This window comes from Protopterus annectens, chromosome 2.part2 (assembly GCF_019279795.1).
Source record: "Protopterus annectens isolate FY-2018-M chromosome 2.part2, PAN1.0, whole genome shotgun sequence".
Taxonomy (NCBI): Eukaryota; Metazoa; Chordata; order Ceratodontiformes; family Protopteridae; genus Protopterus; species Protopterus annectens.
This window is the reverse complement of record NC_056730.1, coordinates 116,345,516-116,369,501: the sequence shown is the minus strand read 5'-3', so window position 1 is coordinate 116,369,501 and position 23,986 is coordinate 116,345,516.

Sequence of the window (23,986 nt, the reverse complement as noted above, 5' to 3'; positions counted from 1 at the left end):
TCTTCAACTCTGCCATGTCCAGCTCTGACTCCTGCCTTTTTGTCAATGCCACTGTCTTCAACCCATATAAAATAGCTGGTCTCACTACCCTCTTGTAGACCTTCCCTTTCACTTTTACTGGTATTCGTCTGTCACAAATCACTCCTGACACTCTTCTCCACCCACTCCATCTTGCCTGTACTCTCTTCTTCACCTCTTTTCCACACTCACCATTACTCTGAACTGTTGATCCCAAGTATTTAAACTCATCCACCTTCGCTACCTCTACTCCCTGCATCTTCACCCTTCTTCTGTCCTCCCTCTCATTCACACACATATATTCTGTCTTAGTCCTGCTGACCTTCATTCCTCTTCTCTCTAGAGCATATCTCCATCTCTCCAGGGTCTTCACCACCTGTTCCCTACTCTCACTACAGATTATAATGTCAGCTGCAAACATCATAGTTCACGAGGACTCCTGTCTGATCTTGTCTGCCAACCTATCCATCACCATTGCAAATAAGAAAGGACTCAGAGCTGATCCTTGATGTAATCCCACCTCCACCTTAAATGCATCCGTCACTCCCACCGCAGACCTCAGGGCTGTCACACTACCCTCGTACATATCCTGTACCACTCTTACAAACTTCTCTGACACTCCCGACTTCCTCATACAATACCACAATTCCTCTGTAGTCACCCTGTCATATGCTGTCTCTAAGTCCACAAAGACACAATGCAATTCCTTCTGACCTTCTCTGTATTTCTCCATCAACACTCGCAGAGCAAACATCATATCTGTAGTGCTCTTTCCTGGCATGAAACCATACTGCTGATCACCAATCATAACCTACCTTCTTAACCTAGCTTCCACTACTTTTTCCCATAACTTCATGCTGTCACTGATCAGTTTAATCCCTCTGTAGTTACTACAGCTCTGCACATCACCCTTATTCTTAAAAATCGGTACCAAAAATCTTTTTCTCCATTCCTCAGGCATCCTCTCACTTTCCAAGATTTCTTTAAACAATCTAGTTAAAAACTCCACTGCCATTTCACCTAAACACCTCCATGCTTCCACAGGTATGTCATCTGGACCAACAGCCTTTCCATTCTTCATCCTCTTCATAGCTATCCCTACTTCCTCCTTGCTAATCCACTGCACTTCATGATTCACTATCCGCACATCATACAACCTTCTCTCCCTCTCATTCTCTTCATTCATCAGCCCCTCAAAGTACTCTTTCCATCTGCTGAACACACTCTCCTCACGTGAGTTAGTTTCCCTCATTATCCTTTATCACCCTTACCTGCTGCACATCTTTACTAGCTTGGTCCCTCAGTTGACTATGAGATACTATACGTGATGGATAACAGCTAGATAGAATTTTGATTTTGTAATTATAGCAAAAAAACTGGGTTAAACTAGGGTGAACAAGGAAAATTTCAGAGAGAAATATATATATATTGTAATGTATCTAGTCTAGTAGGGCTAAGTGAGGAATACACGGGAGAAATGGTAGTTAAGTGGGTTTGGAAGCTGAAATGTGAAAAGAGGGACAGCACTGTCACCTAGTGGCCAAATCTTAATATGGCACTATGGTAGAACCAGAGATTAGCATAAAAAAGAAAGAACAGAAATGGGAGGACAACGTGGAGATGGGGATTCTAGTTGGAACAGGCTGCTAGAGAACACATGGCTGAGCTCTGTACTGAGGTAATACTGCTACAAACAATTACAGTTCAGATACATACACTCAACAGTTCTGAAGGGAGGTTGAGGAGTTTAAGGTTAGATTGTTCACTTTGGTGAATTTTCTTAAAAAGAGGATGTTGCAGGGATCCTTGTAGCTATTTCAAAGGGCAGGGTATTCAACACAGGGGTGGGAGGCCCAAGTAGCATGGATCGCAGCAATATTTGGCTGTAAAGAATAGGATAAAGAAAATGGTTACTATCTAGTTAGAGGTTTGGAGGGAGATAAGATACACTGCAGGTAGGTTAGCTATTTAACTTTGTTGCAGTTCCCTTGATTTGCGGGTACGTAGGTGGTGCATGGGTTAGGAGGGAGCTGACTGAAAGGAGAAGACACTGGAGGTGAAATAAACCAATGTAGCACTTAAAATATTACATAAATAATCATTAAAATGTAATTGGCAGACAAAATAAAACATACATTGCAGTTGTAACGCAACATTTGATATCAGACTGCTAGTCCAGAGTGGTAAAATAGTAGAAAGCTGTTTGAATTACATTCGTTCACAGAGAAAAATACAGGAAAATATTGCTAAGAACACGCTATAACTACAAGGATAATTAGAATCTAGCCCAACAAACTGGAGCTGTGAGTGCAAGCTTCCAAGCTCCACTACAGAGGGATTTAATACAATAAATCAGTAATGGCACTGTAGTGTTAAGACTTGTTGGCAATCAGAAGCTACCCAAGAGAGAAGGGAAGCTGTGACTGCCACAAGCTTCAACAACGCCACTAAACTAGGGATTTATTCCAAATCATATAGCGGTATTCTAGAAGTTAGCTGTATTGGCAAACACAAAACTACATTGACAAATGGAAGCTATGCCTAGAAGCTATCAAACGCTACTTAAGAGAGATATATTACAGTAAATCAAATAGTGGTATCAAATTATGCTGGGAGTTATTGTACTATGCAAAATGGTTAACAAATACTGTAGCCCTGAAGCTGGAAACGCTGTGGGCAGGATTCACGAAGCCTCCGTGTAAGAGTTACAAGGCTTACACGGAGGCTGCAGTTAAACGGTGTGACGTCAGCATGCCATGCATATGCATGAGGGCATGCTGAATCACACCTAAGGCTAACACGGTCCGTGTAAGACAGTAGGGGGTGTGTCCATAGGGCGAGCCCTGCAAACAGACACGCCCCCAGAAGAGTAAAAGTCCCGAAAGTAAACCCCCAAGACAGAGTCCGTGTAAATGTGAATAAACACAACACAACACATGCCCCCACAGACTATGAACATAAAATGTAGAAATGAACATCTTATATTTTTTTTTATAAGTTGTAAAGATGTTTGCCTGTGAGTGCGCTCGTTTTTGCGGGCGTGCCCATCGCTTAGCCACAGTTAGCAGTCAGTGGAAAAGCATATAGGAACTAAATATGCAAAGTAAGCCAAGAAGCAATAGCATAGCGGTAGAGATGTCAGCTGAAGAGGAGGCAGTCATGGTTCGAGCCCCCACAACATCAATTTTTATTTTTAGTGAAATAAGCACGAAACAAGTCCCTGACATATATGTACATATATAGAATTATATTTTATGTAAAATGTAATGAAATGGGCCATGTATTTTGAAGAAATGTGAGATAAAAAAAAAAAAAAATGTCAGATGTGCCTATAGCTGAGCTACAGTCTAACAAGTTGAGGATATCTGCTTGTAGGTGAGCAGTGTTTTAACAGGTGTAAAATGAGTGCCCGTAGGTGAGCAGTGTTTTAACAGGTGTAAAATGAGTGCCTGTAGGTGAGCAGTGGTTTAATAGGTGTAAAATGAGTGCCCAGGGTTGAGCAGCGTTTTAACACGCTGAAACTGTGTGCCCGTAGCTGAGCTGAGCGTAATATGCGTGCTGACAGCCAAATGACGCGTAAACCAGCGTGATCCGTTTGCGCGGAGCTGCGCACCGTGCCAACAAGCTAACCGACGGGCAACGTTGAGCAAGCTGTATCAAAACTGCCTTTACACAGACACACCTCCTAGCCTGTGTAGACAGTCATAAAATATAAAAAGCAATGGCCAGGTTCGAACCCAGGATACCATGCACCATAGTCAAAGTACTGAACCACTAATCCATGACAGTTGCACTTAGAAATGCAGTAATAGCATATATATAGGAATGAATAGAAGGAGGAGCATGACAAAGCAGGTTTTGTGAAGCTGATACAATTCCAAAATGGCCAATCACAGATAAGTGCGGGAAAAACGGCATATATAAGCCCCATAGGCGGGAATACACAGCATAACCGATTGTGGAACTGACTTGCAGCCAGGATGTCAGGTGTAGGAGAGGGTAGTTGCTTCCGAGCACAGAGGTGGGGCATTGAGGAGTCCAAATATATGGTTTGGCTCCTCGTCCATGATCATGAGGCCCAACTCATGCAGGGCCAGGTCCTGTGGGGAGCATATAGGGCTGAGGCATGGGACCGGTTGGCACATGATCTCACCAGTGCCACAGGAATACCAAGAACTGGCGAACAGGTCCGTCACCACCATGCAGACCTGAAAAGACGGAAGCAGGACCAACTGAACCGTTGGATCCAGGAGGCCCGGCAAATGCCCAACGCCCCACTACTGAGTAAGTTACATGTAATTATTTATGTAAGAAATTAACCTAGCTGATATTATGGAGATGTGTATTCCAATATTACTTCATTTATATTACAGCTGCAGGTGTCCGTTCCATGAACCATCGAGCCTATGCCAATAGGCTGGTGCGGTTGCACCACCAGGCAGGTCAGTAATTCTCTCCCTGTAACTGTAAAAAAATATATAAGTATGACAGTTAGCAAAAGAGTGCAGTGTAGTCACTTATTAATAAAATGTGCAAGTAACAGTGTAAGAGAGTTTGCAAGTATTGCTTGATTACAAAAGTGTGATGCAGCCTGTAATCCAAACATTAAAATGAAACAAGTCTGAAATAAAGATGTCCCACCTGTAATATAATAGTACATAACCTGCAGCAGGCTGAAAAGTACAGCTGCAGAAGCTGAGTAAAACACGTGTGAAATATATCCCTGTTGAAATTCTGAAACATGACATAAGTGAGACTGTTGGAAAGGATTGTTATAACTAAAAGTAAAACATGTCAATAAAGCCTAGAATTAAGTACCATCCTGAATTGTAAAAATAAAACAAGTGAGAGAGTGTGAGAAAGAGGTATGAAACCACCAATAAAGTAGTAATAACTCCTGAATAAAGTATACTGCAGTCAGTACAGAATGAAATTAATGTGACAGGCAGAATCAAACAGCAACATGTGTTGAAAAAAGTACTGAAGCTGGAATGTGTGTCCCAAAATCTGGATATGTTGCTCTCAGTTTGCAATATGCAGATAGCATGGTTGTCTGAAATACCAAACATCCACAGTTGTCTATAGCCATATAAAGTAAATGTAGCAGGATGATGTAGCTGAATAGAGCCAGATATGAATGTGTATGAATAAATATGAAATGTATATTGATGTAGCAGTAACATTCCCATCACCAACCTGAATTAGTTATCACATAGGAAACTGTAGTCAGACCTGTAGTGTGTATATATCTGCAGCTAGTAGAAATGTACAGCATATGTATAGGTATTTGAAGTTGTTAATGAAATATGTCTTCACCCTACCCTATAACCACACATAATCCATTCCACGTGAAATGGGTATGTGCATTCACAATTAACACCCCTGGACATTTGTCCTGTTGGTTCATACATATTTGCATGTACGTTGATGCATGTGCCCTGTTCATACATCCAAACCTGATGGCCTGTTGCCATCAATCAACCCTGCATGTTGTTGGATTGCGTATTGCTGTTCAAATTATGTATGTGTTATGCTTGCTGTTCAATGGCTTGAATTTATGGGTGTTTGGTTAATGGGAATACTAATGCATGCTGTTACAACTAATTGTGAATGGTATTGTACGTTACTAACCCAAACTGTCATAACATAATGCAAAACATAGGACGAAAGGGAAGGCGGGTTCCAGTGGACCCACCTCTCCCACCTCAGCTGGCGAGTGCACCTGGCAGTAGTGCCCAGGCCAGACCCACCTCCGGTGGCCCTGTGCCACCTGCGGGTGGAAGCACTGCAGGGGATGGGGCTCGTCCCCCCTCTGCAAGTGTGGCCGGAGGAGAACATCCACTCACCCTCCGTCGTGTCTGGACTGTGGTGCATAGGGAGATCCGGCACGCTGTGCTTGAGCCCCTACGCCAGCTTGAGGCACGGGTGGCACAACTCACGGGCGTGCCTGCTGCCCGGCCTACACAGCCCCCAGCACAGCCCCGTCCTGGGCAGTGAAGGCACAGTGGCAACTGCCCATGGGTGGGGATCTCTGTTCCACTGTTGCCATCTGTGGGCTCATGGGCTCGAGATATCCAAACATCCGTCCCCGTCAATTGTGTAACCCCCCACATGTGTCATACACCATCCCTGTATGCGTCTTGTTTGTCTTGTCTGTTAACCTCCCCTACCTACCTCCCCAGCTATACCGACTTCCTTTACCTGACATACCACTCTCACCTGAAAAAAAAAAAAGGGCACTCTGTACCCACAAAAAAATTACGCCCCATACATAGCTGCCCATTATGCACACATGTCTGCTGGACATGTATACTGGCAATTACAATTGGCTGTACAACAAATATTATTGTTGTCCTCACACCTCTCTCAGGGGTGGAAGGTTTCAAATTTCACACCAAATTACAAACATATGCACAGCTGTTGCTGACGAAGAAATGGGCAGCTATGGGCCTTTCCTACATCCCTCCTGCAAAACCCAAGCTTGTTTTCCTACTGTCCTACCCTCTTTGTGCCCCCTTTTTCACCACTGTCCTATCTCCCCATTTTCTTTTCTTTAAAAGAAAATAGCACGGTGTCTTGGAGTGTAAGCACTTTTGAGCAGTAGTAAGCGGCTTCTGCGCTTAGCTAAGCGTGTGTGGCTAAGCGGCAGTGCATCGTGACCTCCAGCAAACCAGCGCTAACCCGCTTACAACTGCTTAAAAGTGCCTTAGTCACTCTGAATGACAAGGCCTGTAGTTTCTCAGCAGCAAAATAAAACACCTCCCTCAGTCTCAAACCCAGGACCTTGGAAACACTAGTCTGCATGACTTACCACTAAGCCATGACTGCTATACAAGAACATTGTGCTGAAAGAAATATATCATAAAATAGTAGGAATTAATGTAAAGGGAATATAGCAAGTCTAGTACACAAAGCATGTCATGTATATTTACTGTCAAATCTAGTGGATTTGTAAAATAGTACTGTGTGCTGAGAAACAGTCATGCTAGTTGGTAGCTACTAGGTAATAATGTCACAGTAGCATCTGGCAAGCCACACACATACTCAGAGCAGGATAAACACTGCCATAGTTGAATAGTTAAGAGATCAGACATAGCAACTGTGACTGAGTTACAGGGATGTCCCTGATGTGAAAACAAATGTCAACTGTGCCCCACTGACACCCTGTCAATTGTACTAACAGTAGGCAGAAAGGTGTAACTACACATGCAATGGTAACTATGGCTGACTTGTTTTAACAGGTGTAAAATGAGTGCCTGTAGGTGAGCAGTGGTTTAATAGGTGTAAAATGAGTGCCCAGGGTTGAGCAGCGTTTTAACAGCTGAAACTGTGCCCGTAGCTGAGCTGGCGTAATATGCGTGCTGACAGCCAAATGACGTAAACCAGCGTGATCCGTTTCTTGTGAGCTGCGCACCGTGCCAACAAGCTAACCGACGGGCAACGTTGAGCAAGCTGTATCAAAACTGCCTTTACACAGACACACCTCCTAGCCTGTGTAGACAGTCATAAAATATAAAAAGCAATGGCCAGGTTCGAACCCAGGATACCATGCACCATAGTCAAAGTACTGAACCACTAATCCATGACAGTTGCACTTAGAAATGCAGTAATAGCATATATATAGGAATGAATAGAAGGAGGAGCATGACAAAGCAGGTTTTGTGAAGCTGATACAATTCCAAAATGGCCAATCACAGATAAGTGCGGAAAAACGGCATATATAAGCCCCATAGGCGGGAATACACAGCATAACCGATTGTGGAACTGACTTGCAGCCAGGATGTCAGGTGTAGGAGAGGGTAGTTGCTTCCGAGCACAGAGGTGGGGCATTGAGGAGTCCAAATATATGGTTTGGCTCCTCGTCCATGACCATGAGGCCCAACTCATGCAGGGCCAGGTCCTGTGGGGAGCATATAGGGCTGAGGCATGGGACCAGTTGGCACATGATCTCACCAGTGCCACAGGAATACCAAGGACTGGGGAACAGGTCCGTCACCACCATGCAGACCTGAAGAGACGGAAGCAGGACCAACTGAACTGTTGGATCCAGGAGGCCCAGCAAATGCCCAACTACTGAGTAAGTTACATGTAATTATTTATGTAAGAAATTAACCTAGCTGATATTATGGAGATGTGTATTCAATATTACTTCGTTTACATTACAGCTACAGGTGTCCGTTTCATGAGCCGTTGAGCCTATGCCAATAGGCTGGTGCGGTTGCACCACCAGGCAGGTCAGTAATTCTCTCCCTGTAACTAAAAAAATATATAAGTATGACAGTTAGCAAAAGAGTGCAGTGTAGTCACTTATTAATAAAATGTGCAAGTAACAGTGTAAGAGAGTTTGCAAGTATTGCTTGATTACAAAAGTGTGATGCAGCCTGTAATCCAAACATTAAAATGAAACAAGTCTGAAATAAAGATGTCCCACCTGTAATATAATAGTACATAACCTGCAGCAGGCTGAAAAGTACAGCTGCAGAAGCTGAGTAAAACACGTGTGAAATATATCCCTGTTGAAATTCTGAAACATGACATAAGTGAGACTGTTGGAAAGGATTGTTATAACTAAAAGTAAAACATGTCAATAAAGCCTAGAATTAAGTACCATCCTGAATTGTAAAAATAAAACAAGTGAGAGAGTGTGAGAAAGAGGTATGAAACCACCAATAAAGTAGTAATAACTCCTGAATAAAGTATACTGCAGTCAGTACAGAATGAAATTAATGTGACAGGCAGAATCAAACAGCAACATGTGTTGAAAAAGTACTGAAGCTGGAATGTGTGTCCCAAAATCTGGATATGTTGCTCTCAGTTTGCAATATGCAGATAGCATGGTTGTCTGAAATACCAAACATCCACAGTTGTCTATAGCCATATAAAGTAAATGTAGCAGGATGATGTAGCTGAATAGAGCCAGATATGAATGTGTATGAATAAATATGAAATGTATATTGATGTAGCAGTAACATTCCCATCACCAACCTGAATTAGTTATCACATAGGAAACTGTAGTCAGACCTGTAGTGTGTATATATCTGCAGCTAGTAGAAATGTACAGCATATGTATAGGTATTTGAAGTTGTTAATGAAATATGTCTTCACCTACCCTATAACCACACATAATCCATTCCACGTGAAATGGGTATGTGCATTCACAATTAACACCCCTGGACATTTGTCCTGTTGGTTCATACATATTTGCATGTACGTTGATGCATGTGCCCTGTTCATACATCCAAACCTGATGGCCTGTTGCCATCAATCAACCCTGCATGTTGTTGGATTGCGTATTGCTGTTCAAATTATGTATGTGTTATGCTTGCTGTTCAATGGCTTGAATTTATGGGTGTTTGGTTAATGGGAATACTAATGCATGCTGTTACAACTAATTGTGAATGGTATTGTACGTTACTAACCCAAACTGTCATAACATAATGCAAAACATAGGACGAAAGGGAAGGCGGGTTCCAGTGGACCCACCTCTCCCACCTCAGCTGGCGAGTGCACCTGGCAGTAGTGCCCAGGCCAGACCCACCTCCGGTGGCCCTGTGCCACCTGCGGGTGGAAGCACTGCAGGGGATGGGGCTCGTCCCCCCTCTGCAAGTGTGGCCGGAGGAGAACATCCACTCACCCTCCGTCGTGTCTGGACTGTGGTGCATAGGGAGATCCGGCACGCTGTGCTTGAGCCCCTACGCCAGCTTGAGGCACGGGTGGCACAACTCACGGCGTGCCTGCTGCCCGCCTACACAGCCCCCAGCACAGCCCCGTCCTGGGCAGTGAAGGCACAGTGGCAACTGCCCATGGGTGGGGATCTCTGTTCCACTGTTGCCATCTGTGGGCTCATGGGCTCGAGATATCCAAACATCCGTCCCCGTCAATTGTGTAACCCCCCACATGTGTCATACACCATCCCTGTATGCGTCTTGTTTGTCTTGTCTGTTAACCTCCCCTACCTACCTCCCCAGCTATACCGACTTCCTTTACCTGACATACCCCCCTCACCTGAAAAAAAAAAGGGCACTCTGTACCCACAAAAAAATTACGCCCCATACATAGCTGCCCATTATGCACACATGTCTGCTGGACATGTATACTGGCAATTACAATTGGCTGTACAACAAATATTATTGTTGTCCTCACACCTCTCTCAGGGTGGAAGGTTTCAAATTTCACACCAAATTACAAACATATGCACAGCTGTTGCTGACGAAGAAATGGGCAGCTATGGGCCTTTCCTACATCCCTCCTGCAAAACCCAAGCTTGTTTTCCTACTGTCCTACCCTCTTTGTGCCCCCTTTTTCACCACTGTCCTATCTCCCCATTTTCTTTTCTTTAAAAGAAAATAGCATCGGTGTCTTGTGTAAGCACTTTTGAGCAGTAGTAGCGGGTGTGCTTCTGTAAACAGCTAAGTGTGTGTGCGAAGCTAAGCGGCAGTGCGCATCGTGACCTCAGCGCAAACCAGCTAACCCGCTTACAACTGCTTAAAAGTGCCTTAGTCACTCTGAATGACAAGGCCTGTAGTTTTCTCAGCAGCAAAATAAAACACCTCCTCAGTCTCAAACCCAGGACCTTGGAAACACTAGTCTGCATGACTTACCACTAAGCCATGACTGCTATACAAGAACATTGTGCTGAAAGAAATATATCATAAAATAGTAGGAATTAATGTAAAGGGAATATAGCAAGTCTAGTACACAAAGCATGTCATGTATATTTACTGTCAAATCTAGTGGATTTGTAAAATAGTACTGTGTGCTGAGAAACAGTCATGCTAGTTGGTAGCTACTAGGTAATAATGTCACAGTAGCATCTGGCAAGCCACACACATACTCAGAGCAGGATAAACACTGCCATAGTTGAATAGTTAAGAGATCAGACATAGCAACTGTGACTGAGTTACAGGGATGTCCCTGATGTGAAAACAAATGTCAACTGTGCCCCACTGACACCCTGTCAATTGTACTAACAGTAGGCAGAAAGGTGTAACTACACATGCAATGGTAACTATGGCTGACTGAAGGTATGCACCACCTGCACGGCACAAATGCATATGCTTGAAATAACCCACAGTCACAACTGCAGAGTATCAGAATATGTCATTGGAGTAACCCACTGCTATGTACCATTCCATGAGGCTGATAAAAGATGCACCGGAGAGTATCTGAGGACTGCTCAGCAGCATGATCAAATACCCCTGTAAGTGTCAAGGCCCACACCATGGCCAGACCACACTGCATGCAGTAACACCCTACCACAACAAACACATAGGGAATTGCTGCCCAAACAGATTTAGCAAGCATTACAAGCTGTGAATGTAAATGGAAACTAGGAAAGCCATAGCAACACATTACAGGAAAGACACCTAGCAGGCATACAACGAGTGAATGTAAAGGTCAAATATTGAAGCCATAGCAACAGATTGCAAGAGCCACTGCTATATACCAGTTACACCACCATCCCCACAGGAAAGCACACACACCCATATACACAGCATTACTAGTCATAGGTGTCAGTTTACATACACACGGAGAACAGGACACTGGAGGAAGGAATACTCAGCTTACAGAACAACATGCATTGCAGTGTCTACAACACAGCCTGAAATATGAGAGACATACCAACCCTTACACTCACAGAACAGTGGCCACAGCAAACCAGCATGGTCCCCACCCTGATAATCTGAAAGGGCTACGCCTACCTAACAGACCTTTTTATAGCACAGTCCTGTAATCACAGTGAGAACTGCAATCACTACACAACAGGCTGCATGCAATTAGTAAATGCTGGCTAACAATTGGTGCAGAGGCCATCACATGGACATGTGCAGATACCTACAAAAGCATCCTGTACTCCCAGTCCACACATGCAATACTGTCATTGCACCCGCTGGAGGTAGAGAGAGAGAGGGAGAGAGAGAGAGAGAGAGAAAAAAAAAAATAAACAAACAAAGAAATAAAAAAACTGAAACAACAAAGCAAAGAGGCTGACAGCAGGCCAAGCAACTGCAAACCTACACAAACAGCTGCAACAAACACAGGTAATGTAAAGTACTACTATAATACTCTACATACTGTGAACCCTCCAGATGCGTTATTGGTCTGTATCTATGTATATGAAGATGTGCATAGGGCCGGGGACATACTGAAACTGTCACTGAAGGCTCCACATACATATGTATGTGACGGTAGCTATGTGCACATAGCAATGTAGGTTGTAGTGCAATGTACAAGTAGGTTGTACAGTAATGGATGTTCAGCAGTACGTTACTGTGTGTACACATATGTGGAACTAAAAAGGAGTATATATATATATATATATATATATATATATATATATATATATATATATATAACATGTGTATGTATATCGAGATATGTATGTATATATATATATATATATATATATATATATATAATATGCATATGTGTATACATAGATAGAGAGGGATGTAGAAATACATAGACATATATAGTTTCACAGTGTCATAGTGTAGTACTAGGCTATCTGCAGACAGTGTATAGAATAGATTTAGAAACTTGCGCCTCTGTATAGTAGTGACACAGTGAAGACCCCCCTACATAATAGCATTAGTTTACTGTGCCTCTGTCTAGTAGTGACACAGAGAAGACCCCTGCTGTAAACCTATGGTCTCCCATCCACTTGTCAAGAATGCACATGAAGAGTGTAAGTGAGGGTCTCTGCCTAACATGAACTGGGATCCTGTTCCACAGTATGGGAAGCCACTTAGTGATGGATCTGTCCCTACAGTATGTCCTATTCATATGTGTGCTGAGGTTTAAATCCGTAGCTGTCGTGCTTCTGATGGATTTGGATTGTATGAGGTGGAACATGTCCATCAATACCAGATTGGACATGGCCTACTACATCAGCCACAGATCACCCCTACGTAGGCAGTATGCTATGGAATAGAGCATGAGTTACGTTAGTCTGGCAGCATATGACAGTTGTTGCAGACCCTTGATCCTCCTGGTGATGTACTTATGGGGTCCCCCTAGCTGTTGCAAGTGCCAGGTGAGGTACATACCAAATGGGGCATAGTACACAGTCATGGGCCTGATAAGGGAGGAGTATAGGGGTACAATGACCCCTTTGATGTGGATGTGAATCCCTTCATGATAAAGTGGGCAAGGTAGGAAGTCCATCCAACCACTTTGGCAACGTGGGTGTCAAATGAGAGGTCAGCATTGAACAGTGTCACCAGGTCTCCGATTACTTTGTCTGTACTCAGTGGGTTATTGTCTATGTGATAATATGTAGGTACCTTGTCCGTCCAAAGGGTATGAGTATACATTACGTGGCATGCAGTGTAAGGCCATGACTCCGGCACCAGTTGTTGGTGTCCGTGAGGCCTGTCAGTAGGATGTATGTGTCAGCAGGTGTATTGCCTATGGCGCCTAGTATGCAGTCATCTTTGAACATTGTCAGCCACTACCCTCCCATGTCTGCTTCCACATCTGAGAATGATATGCCGAACATGAGCAGTCCCAGGACAGAGCCCTGTGGGACACCACATGTGACTGGCTCTGAGTCTGACATGGCACCAGTGAGTTTGACTGTAGGTTTTCTATCCATTAGCCGGTTTGCAACCCATCATGTGACATATGGATTTACATTTCAGCTGTTGATCATGTCTATGATGCCAGAGTGCGGTATTGTGTCAAAAGCCGTGGGCAAGTCTAGGTAGGCTGCATGGACCGCTGTGCTCTCATCAATGGCTCTAGTGACTGATTTGATAAGGTCAACCAGGTTCATAAGGCAGGATCTGCCCTCTACAAAGCCAAACTGGGTGGAATCAAGTGTCTAAGTCCCCAATGTCTCTGTGTATGGGTACCATAATGATCCTTTGCATAGTGTTGCAGACCAGGCTGGTTAAGCTTATGGGGCGGTAGTTACCAGGGTCTGTAGAGGTGCCTCCTGTGTGGAGTGGGACTACTGTTGCTGTATGCCAGTGTCCAGGTACATATGCTGTAGTAAGGCTACGGCTGAATAGCATGTAATGTGCATGTGTAGCTCCTCTTGCAGTTCACGTAGCATGCAACCTGCAATACCGTTGGGTCCCATTGATGCTGTGTTTACAGCTCTGCTGAGGGTGGTTCCCAGCTGGACATCTGAGATGACAGGGAGGTTACAGTCAGCTGGGATAAGTAATTCCACATGTGTGGGTGAGGGAGGGGAGAAACCTGCACTGAACCTGTCTGCCAGAATGTTGGCATTATCTGTGTGTTCAGTGTAGCGTTTGTCACTGTGAACTAACTGTGAACACAACTGAGGGTTCCCACCCAGGTGTTTAACACAGCAGAGGAAGGCCTTGTGGTTATCCGAAGTGACCATAGCGATGTCCCTCTCATTGTTGGCCTTGCATGTTTGTACGACAAAACATATCTTTCTACTACTGCTGATCCGAGATGCCGTAGCTCTATGGAAGTATGCTCTGCCGTGCAGTAGCTACCTTCTGTTGTTATACAATTTGTTCAATGCTGGGGTCCAGCAGACAGGACGCCTGCCCTTGGTGGAGAGGGTCATGGTTTCATTTGTGATTGCATGATCCATGCATTCTTGGAGATGTCTGTAGAAAGCATATGTGAAGGTGTCTGCATTGTGGGACATGGTTTACACTGGCCCAGTGGGCATTAAGGATACCAACTCAGTTATAAGAAGTGTAAAGTCGGCATGAGAGGTTTCCCACTGTAGTCTTTTGTGTTGTGGGGGAGGTGGGATATGTATATCCAGGGGGATTAGTCTGTGGTCAGATGTGACTAGTGAGGGGTATACTTCCAGTGTGTAGCACATTGTCCCCATGTTTGTGATGATCAGGTCTAGTATATTATCCCCTGTTGTGGGAGAGGTGACTAGCTGTTCCATTGCATTTGACATAGTGAATTCTGGGAACCTTTGGGCTAGGGTGTTTGGGGTAGAATAATGCACCCAGTGTATGTTAGGGTAGTCACAGTATCCCAATATGATGGTGTGTGGTGGGACATTCATATCCTCCAATGTCTACAGGAAGGCTGACTGTGTTCCCTGAGATTGGGAGGGTGGTCTGTAACATGCTACCAGTTGTATAGCAGGTTTGCCTACGGTTATCTGCACCTGGATGGTCTGTGATGCTTCATGTGTTGCCACTAACCTGGAGGTGTGTGTGTGTCCTCCATGAATATGGACACACCCCCTCCCTTTTTGTTTTGTCCCGAGTCCTGGGGCCAAAACGCATGATACGAGGTATAGCCTGGTACCGCTGGTGTGCTCTCAGGAGCCTTGAACCAGGTTCTCACTTACTGCACAGACATCGAGATTGGTAGAATATGTATGTACAGATATATGTAATACACACATACATATATAGATATCTGTAGAGACTTATACATATACAGATAGATCTGACTGACAACAGATATGTCTGTATATGACTATCTCTCTCTCTCTGTCCCACCCCCTCACACTCTCACTCACCCTGTGTCTCTCTCTCACTCTCTCCCCCTCTCTCCCCACATCTATATGTATACATCTACATCTATATATACATATTTTATATACATATATACAAACAGATATATATCCATATACAGATATAAATATATCAATATATATATATACATATATATATATATATATATATATATATATATATATATATATATATATAGACTGTGTGAGGCACATGTGTGCAGATGTCTTGCAACAGGTGCCTGGTGTCGCAGGCATGGAGTGAACGCCAGTGTGGATACTGGAGTACCATACCCCATTCAAAAACACTGACACCAGTAACCACCACATATGTACATGCCTGCCCACCACTGCATGTGTCAGGGGGGAACAGGGTCAACAAGTGTACAATAGGCTCCACATCGATATACACAGTGGCACACTAGACCTGTAATACCTGTACATGGAATGTGTCAGCGGACATGGTGTGTCAGCTATGGACATGTAGGTCACTATACCCATCCACACCCCACAATGTCCTACACGGTATGTACCTCCCATGACAGCTACAGATATGGAGAAGGACACAGACATATGCAAGTAACTGTGTCAATGCACTCAAACACCACAGAGCGCACACAGACTACCTACATAGAGGTTACCACTGCTGGATATACATAGTTCGGTCACCCTACCCACAGATATGACATACCCTGTAGTAGACCACACAGAATTAAGAAGCAAGGCTCCCCATGAGTAGATGTCAGACATTCCCCTGCTGAATATTATGCAGATAGGTAATATGCCATATGAGTCACCCTGTTTAACTGTTTGTAAGGAGCAGGTACGATCATAACACGTGTCACAAGGGGCAGGGTAGCATAACAGTATGCTGCTGTAGGCCCAGGGCCAAAAGCACACTACCTACCTAGGACACAATGCACACCCATGAACACATTGCAAATGGAATATGTGAGGTGGAATGAGTATGCCAGTGACTGGGTGCATGTTGTGTACTGGTGTGATTGCTCACCATGACTGTCTGTCTGTCATGGTAGTGTGTGTCCTTGGTGTGAGGCCAGAGACAGATGTGTGAGGCATTGTGATCAACACATACTACATTGACATATGTTGTGCTGTGTTACCCTGTATGTCACTGTGGTGTAGGTAGGGTTATGGCAAGTAAGAGTAGTGTGCATTACCAGTGAAATATGTAACGTGCATTTTGTGCAGTGCATGGGCTAATAATGTTCCCCATACAGTACCTTGATACAAACCCCAAGTGTGAGGTTGTGTATTGTACCTGAAACAGTGTGTTGACTGCTGCAGTATACTAGTCTGTCGTATGGAGTGTGCCAGGTACTGTTGCACAGTTGTCGGATGAGCACTGATATCTGGTCATTTACATGTGTATCCCCCAATAGACAGACATATGCTATATATGGTGCTTAAGTTATATCACTGCAGTTGAGTATTATGTGCATTATGTATGCTATAGCTTGCTGACAGATATTGCTGATATATTTTCCTTCTCCTTTTCAGGGCCATGGTTCACCAGCGGAACCCTGTCTACTCCATTGCAGAGGAGGAGGAGATACACCAGAGCCTGGTGCGGGATTTCGCTGTACTCTTTTCCCGCACCAGCCAGAACCAGCAGGAGAGGGCTGCACTGTGGCAAGACCTGGTCCGTCAGGTAAATGACATAGGCACACATAACCGGACATATGAGCAGGTACGCCATCACTGCAGTGATTTAATTAGAAATGTCCATCAGCGTGCGTCGGATATCCACAGGCAGCAGCTTGCCACAGGTGGTGAGGTGGCTAGACATCCCCCCCTCACCAGACTGGAGGGACTACTCCTGAGTGTTGTGGCTCCAGCACAGCAGCAACAACAACAGCATACATGTGTAATGATGGAGGCTGGAGCCACACAGCAGCAGGACACAGAGCGTGCAGGTAACATGACATGTGTATAGTTGACCATTCTGTACACTGTTAGGTTATGCATGTGTGAGGTGTGTCCTCATTTTGTAGCTGTAATCTTGGTAATTATTGTGCATTAGTGATATCCTCAATATCTGCAGTACACCTGTAGAAGCTAACTGTTTCACTACTGAACTGTATCATGCCCACAGTATCAATGGCACAGTTGTGCCCACTGACAATAAATGTCTCTTTTCTGCAGGTCCCTCTGGTGTAACAGCAAGGCAGCCTACCCATGCTGGTGAGTGTGTAATACCATTACCTTCAATACTCTGTATACTAATAGTAATAATAGGCTGAAGCAGTAGTGCTATGTGTTTGATTGCAGGTGTGTTTGTGTCTGTGGGTTGATATCTCATATACTGAGGTGTGTGCATGTGTGCATGTGTGCATGTGCCCATGTGTGCATGTGCCCATGTGTGCATGTGTGCATGTGTGCATGTGCCCATGTGTGCATGTGTGCATGTGTTCATCAGTGTTGGCATTGTGTACACATTGTAAACTGTGTTTCCTGTCTTACTCCCACAGGTTCTGGTGCTGCTCTGGTGTCGTGCAGCAGGGAACCTGAATCAGCTGCTGTGGATAGTGATAATGATGATACCTGTGTAATGGCACAGGTAGGTGTGCCAGGGTCCGTCATTGGTCAGCCAATTGACACTACACAGCTGTCGACCCCATCAGTGCGCACAGTCATCCTGCTAATACATCCTTTGTCACCAATGTCCCTAGGTGATGGACAGGATACAGTGGGCATTGACCAGGGTAATGTGGTACCAGTGGCACATGCATCCCCACACTGCAGCCATGGCCAGGGTCCTGACACGGTACCACACAGGCAGACGTCCATGGGTTCTCGTGGGAGCATCCATGGGTGTACTGCCCCTGTCAGACGTGCCCACAGAGGTCTTTCAACCCCAGCTATGTTTCGGGCTGTAATGCAGGCACAGTCATGTATGGAACGGTACACCAGACAGGGTCTGAGGGAGCTGAGAGCATGTCGCACAGCCATGAGTGACAGTATGCGTGATGTTGCGGCTGCCATCCGCAACTTCACCGAGGTCATTGACAGACGTTGAGGGGACACATTAGATCTGTTCCACAACTATATGTCCATGAGCCAGGGCAATGGTGGACGGTTGAGGCGTCGACGTGGCCGTATACCAACAACAGCAGCAGCTGGCAGCCGTCACGGACGACAACAAGGCCGCGGCCGCTCACATAGTGCCAGCAGCAGCCCCAGCAATGCTGGGTCTGTGCTGTCATCGGACCGCCCCAGGAGACCACGTGCACGTGGTGCTGGACAGTCCCAACAGGGACCTGTCTCCAGTCAACAAACACCTGCTTCTGATGACAGTACCCAGTCTGGCTTAGTACCTGATATGGTCCGTAGCACCCCTGCCAGACACAGGTACCGTGTCCGTGGCCACAGACAGTGATCTGTATGACCTGGCAGGTACAGTCTGTGGCTGTCCACAAACACCTGTATATGGCAGCCATGAGGTGGGACTGTGTGCATTCATACACACATGCAAAGTGATAACACCTAGGGCTACCGCATACACGCACACACTGCATCAACATTGCCCCATCTTGTACTGCTGTCCCTCACCAACACACACACACAGACATGTCAATTGGTTGTATCAGTGGCAGACTCAGGCATACCAGGTGCACACCCTGTGCATATGATGAAACTGTGCCACCTCCTGCAATCTGTAAAATCGGTGCAGGAACAGGTTAACATGGTGCTGATGCACAGGGTGAGTACATAGACATATTGTAATAGTATGATGTTGACAACAGTACAGTGTAATGATAGCATTGTGGGTATATACCAGCATGCCTGATGCAGTTACAGTATGAATGCCATTGTATTGTTTTGTACACCCATAGTAATTACCACAGTGTTCTGTCTGCACATCTTTGCATACTGGTGGTGAGGCTGTGAAGGGATGGCCACCTACATAGGTAGCACAGGGGATACAACAATGTACATATTGATACTCAATGATGGCCATGTCAACTGCGAGTTGCATGCTGTCCACACATGACTCTGAAATGCAGATGTTTCAGGATGTTGATATCTGTGCAGTACTACACAAGAGGTTCAAGGCTCACAAGAGCACACTAGCACTACAAGGTCACACCTCATACCATGCATAACAGCACCAAAACACAGGACTAACTATGACAGGAGGGAGAGTGTCCATACATGTCAAGGATACTGTGGTGCCAGGACAGGTAGCATACATCATACTAAGTCTGGAACTGCTGAGTGAGGGCTCAGTGTCTGTTATTTGACATGTGTATTATTACAGGTATGAGCACTTGGGTATCAGGCCAGTTATTCAACATTAAGAAGGTACGTGGTCTATACACTTGTGTGGGGTGTGGCTGGACCCAGCCCGTCTGACCTGGGAATGTCTGGGTACTGGCTTATAGTGCCTGCATATATGCACTGTTACCTACTGGAAGTCGTACACCTTGTTTGTTGTAGCATAGTCTACATACAGGCCTGCTGACTGTAGCTTTGTTTGTATGCATGTTTGCCTGTTATGTTCCTGAAACACTGATTCCACCTGCAGTGCAGATATACAGTGCCTCTGTGGATCCCTAGTGACATCTGTGTTGCTTACTGTACTGATGTCCATGTGTCACTTGACAGAACATCACTGTTTGTCCTGTTTGCATGTAGCTTGCCTGTAACATATTGTATATGACTTACCTCACATTTGCTCAAGACAGCATTCATATATGCCAGCACTAACAAATCAGGAGCACTACACCCTCACATAGTCATCTTGAGTACCTTGTTCCCCATTGGCCCTATGTGTCGTTAGTTAGTATGGGAGTCACAATGCTATGGTAGCATGTGCAAAGGTCACCTGTCGATCTACTCTCAGGTCCAGTTGGTGAATCTGTGAGTCATGTGGCAATGTTACAGCTGCCTCATGTACACAGACAACCCTCTCCCCTTCCCATACACGTACAACACATGTGAGAGATGCAACCACATAGCCAAACTGGGGGCTAAGCTCTGTTTACACAGCACTGGCATTCCCTGTCAGGTGGAGTGGGATACTACAGTGAATACAGTACCAGTCTCCCATAGACCTGCCACGACCACAATCCAAACACAGAAACACACAGGTACATTATTGGGCTCTCAGAATAGCATCCTGCCTGAGCAACTGACACCTGCAAAGCAGACACACAAGCAAACGTTAAGCCAGAGCAGAGCACATGCAACACATAGCTCACAAAGCCTGTGTGCCAAACAGTCACAGGCCATACGGCTAGACAACACACCTGCTACAGTTCTATGAGGTACCTCTATCGTCACGTACACTGAGGTCCTGCTCCCAGGCTGAACAAGGTGACAGTCATGCTGAGCTGCCCATCGGGCACTATGATCCACCACATAACACAAGCATACCGGTCACTCCAAGGCATGTAGAAGTATGACTCAATCATTGTCTGTGCCAGTGTGTATGACCTCTGATGCACCTCCCTGGACTACATGTTAGGGCACATAGAGGGGCTCTCTGAGATTGTGGCACAGGCTGGTATGACCCTGGCCTTGAGTAGCATCTCACCCGCACCATGAATGCTGCCACAATATGTAGACAGGATCATCAGTTTCTGCAATTAATGTATCTTTCAGTGACATTCAAAGGGGATCCAATGCCTGTCAGTGTGGGATTACATGCTGGACATGCCACATTGCTTTGCTTGGGACAGCTTGCACCTGTCACCCATGGGCTGTTGTATATTGGCAGAGGCTGTTGCTACACACATAGTGCCTTTGTATGCAAGGCTGACATTACATAGCCACCGACACAGGTATCACACGGGATGGGACACTAATAGCAATGCTACTCAACAGCAGCAGTGTAAACCTCAAGATGCATGCAGTGGAAACTGTCCTTAGCATGGGGTACAACAATATCCGTGCAGTAACAGACTCCTGGTACAAGGCTCCCAGGTGCACACCATCAGTGCCAGGTCATTCCTGATACCGTGCTTGTCATCCCATACACATGCACCAAACCAGAACAGGGGGGATGTATCCAAAGGCACCTCAGATACACACACCCCCAGGTTGGTGGCACTGCACAAAGCATCAGAGCCTCTCCATGTGCAACACACAGTGGGTTAGGTTGCCTTCAGGTTCATAGCTGGCACACACCACACTCCCATACCCAGGAAACCCACTTGGCCTTCCTGACAACACTGGGAATATGACGGTCTCTACACACACCATTATATGGTTGTACTGCGACTACCCTAACATACAGTGTGAGCATTATTCTAGCTGCAAGACCCTATCTGAAGGGTTCCTATCATTCATTCCCTGCATTGCTATGGAACAACCTGTTACCACTCCCACAAGTGGTGACAATATGCTGCACCTGTTCATCACCTACATGTGGACTATATGCTCCAGAACAATCATGTATCCCTCGCTGGTGGGATGACACCATCTACAACCCACACTGTATAGTCACATACCACATGCAGCCCCTGCACAGAACACCACAGTCATACAGTTGTCTGATGCATATTCCATGTATTCACATGAGGCAGGCTTCGGACATGGGAACTCTTGCAGTTCACAGGTACATATGTGTAGGTGGCACACACATACATCATGTGTGCATTGACATTACTAATATAATGTATGTCGTGCAATATTGGGAACAACACCCCACACACATGGACAAACTGTGTGACAAAAATACACACGGCATTTGTAGGATTCAAACCCCTACCTAACTATGTTACGACACTTGTGAGAAACGCATTAGCAGAGCGTGCTATTTGCATTTCTGGAGGGATTGCTTTCTCCTGCTGTACTTATAGGGTGCTGACATCATCAGTGTTTAGACAGTGGAATATGCAGCATGTGTTGTGTAGTACTAGTTGCCAAAAGGGGCATTTCTCATACACATGGAATTGCACACACTACTCCCCCACACACATACTGGGCACTTGCAGGATTCAAACCCCTACCTAACTATGTTATGACACTTGCGAGAGACGCATTAGCAGAGCTCGCTACTTGCATTACTGGGGGGGTTGCTTTCTCCTGCTGTACTTATAGGGTGCTGACATCCTCAGTGTTTAGACAGTGGAATATGCAGCATGTGTTGTGTAGTACTAGTTGCCAAAAGGGACATTTCTCATACACATGGAATTGCACACACTACTCCCCCCACACACATTCACACACCCACTGAGCACTTGCAGGATTCAAACCCCTACCTAACTATGTTATGACACTTGTTAAAGACACAGTAACGGAGAGCGCTATTCACATTACTAGGGATAATTTCTGCTCCTAACATATGTAGAGTGTGTTGACATCATTATGGATGAAGAGGAATGTACATCTGTGACTATCCATTAGTACAGGGGAGAGCATATCTATGCATTAACTTTGCACAGGCACAGTGGCCTACTGTACTGTGGAGGCAAACGCCAAATACACTGTGGATAGCCTTCTGTATTCCCTAGGGACAACAGCCAGGTATTGCACTCTACGGCCATATGTTTACCTGTCAGATACAAGTATCTGTTGCTCATATACTGTTTGTGGGTCTTTATTGCCATAGCCTTCCCTATCTCTATAAACAATGTGTGTACTGTGGGAGATGTTTGCATATGAGTGGGATCCAGTACTTTACTTATGTCTCTGTTGTAACTTCACTGTGTGCACTGGGCAGATGTCTGTATTGTGGGAGGTTCCTGTGTTAACACATAGAAATGCCAGATATGTGTGTGCAACTGCTGAACTTTGACATCGCCTAAGTGTGTGAGCATGCCCAGTTCGCAGTTTGTATGGCTTCTTGACTGCCACATCTCATTTATCTAAGTCTGCGAGCATGCCCTGTGTGACCTTTCCTTATGTTGGGATTTGTGGACCACCACATTTGTGTTTGTGTGTGGACGCCATCTATATATCACATGCACAGTTGAGTGTTGGACATCAGGTTGTGTTCTTACTGCCCAACTGCTTTGTGTCTGAACCTAACAGGCATTATGCTGTGCCTGCAGGGTCGCCATGGGTTAGTTTGCATACAGTTGTCATCATCCTTTCCTGCTGACCAAATAGTTGTATTGTCGTATAGTGTACTTGTGCAGTACTTTCACTGTGGTGGACAGTATAATCGGTTTCAGTTCTATCACTGCTTGTAATATTTATAGTGAGCACACCAGATTGGTTGAGGGACAGTTGTGCAGATATGACCATGTTGCATTTTGTTCAGATATGGACAGCATAGTACATGATTGTCCGACATTGTTAATGTATTCCACAACTTGTGTGGACAGTGACAAACAATGTCCATGTGCCCTAGTCCATTTGTAATGCTAGTCAGAGAGTGTTTGTCCTTCAACACACATTTACTGGTGTTTGCCATGACATATGTCACAGTTAGTGTGCTGTGCCTCTGTCTACCCGTGACATACAGGTGATATCCAGGTTACACCTACCATCTCCCATCCAGTCATCATGATTCCTCTGGATGACAGT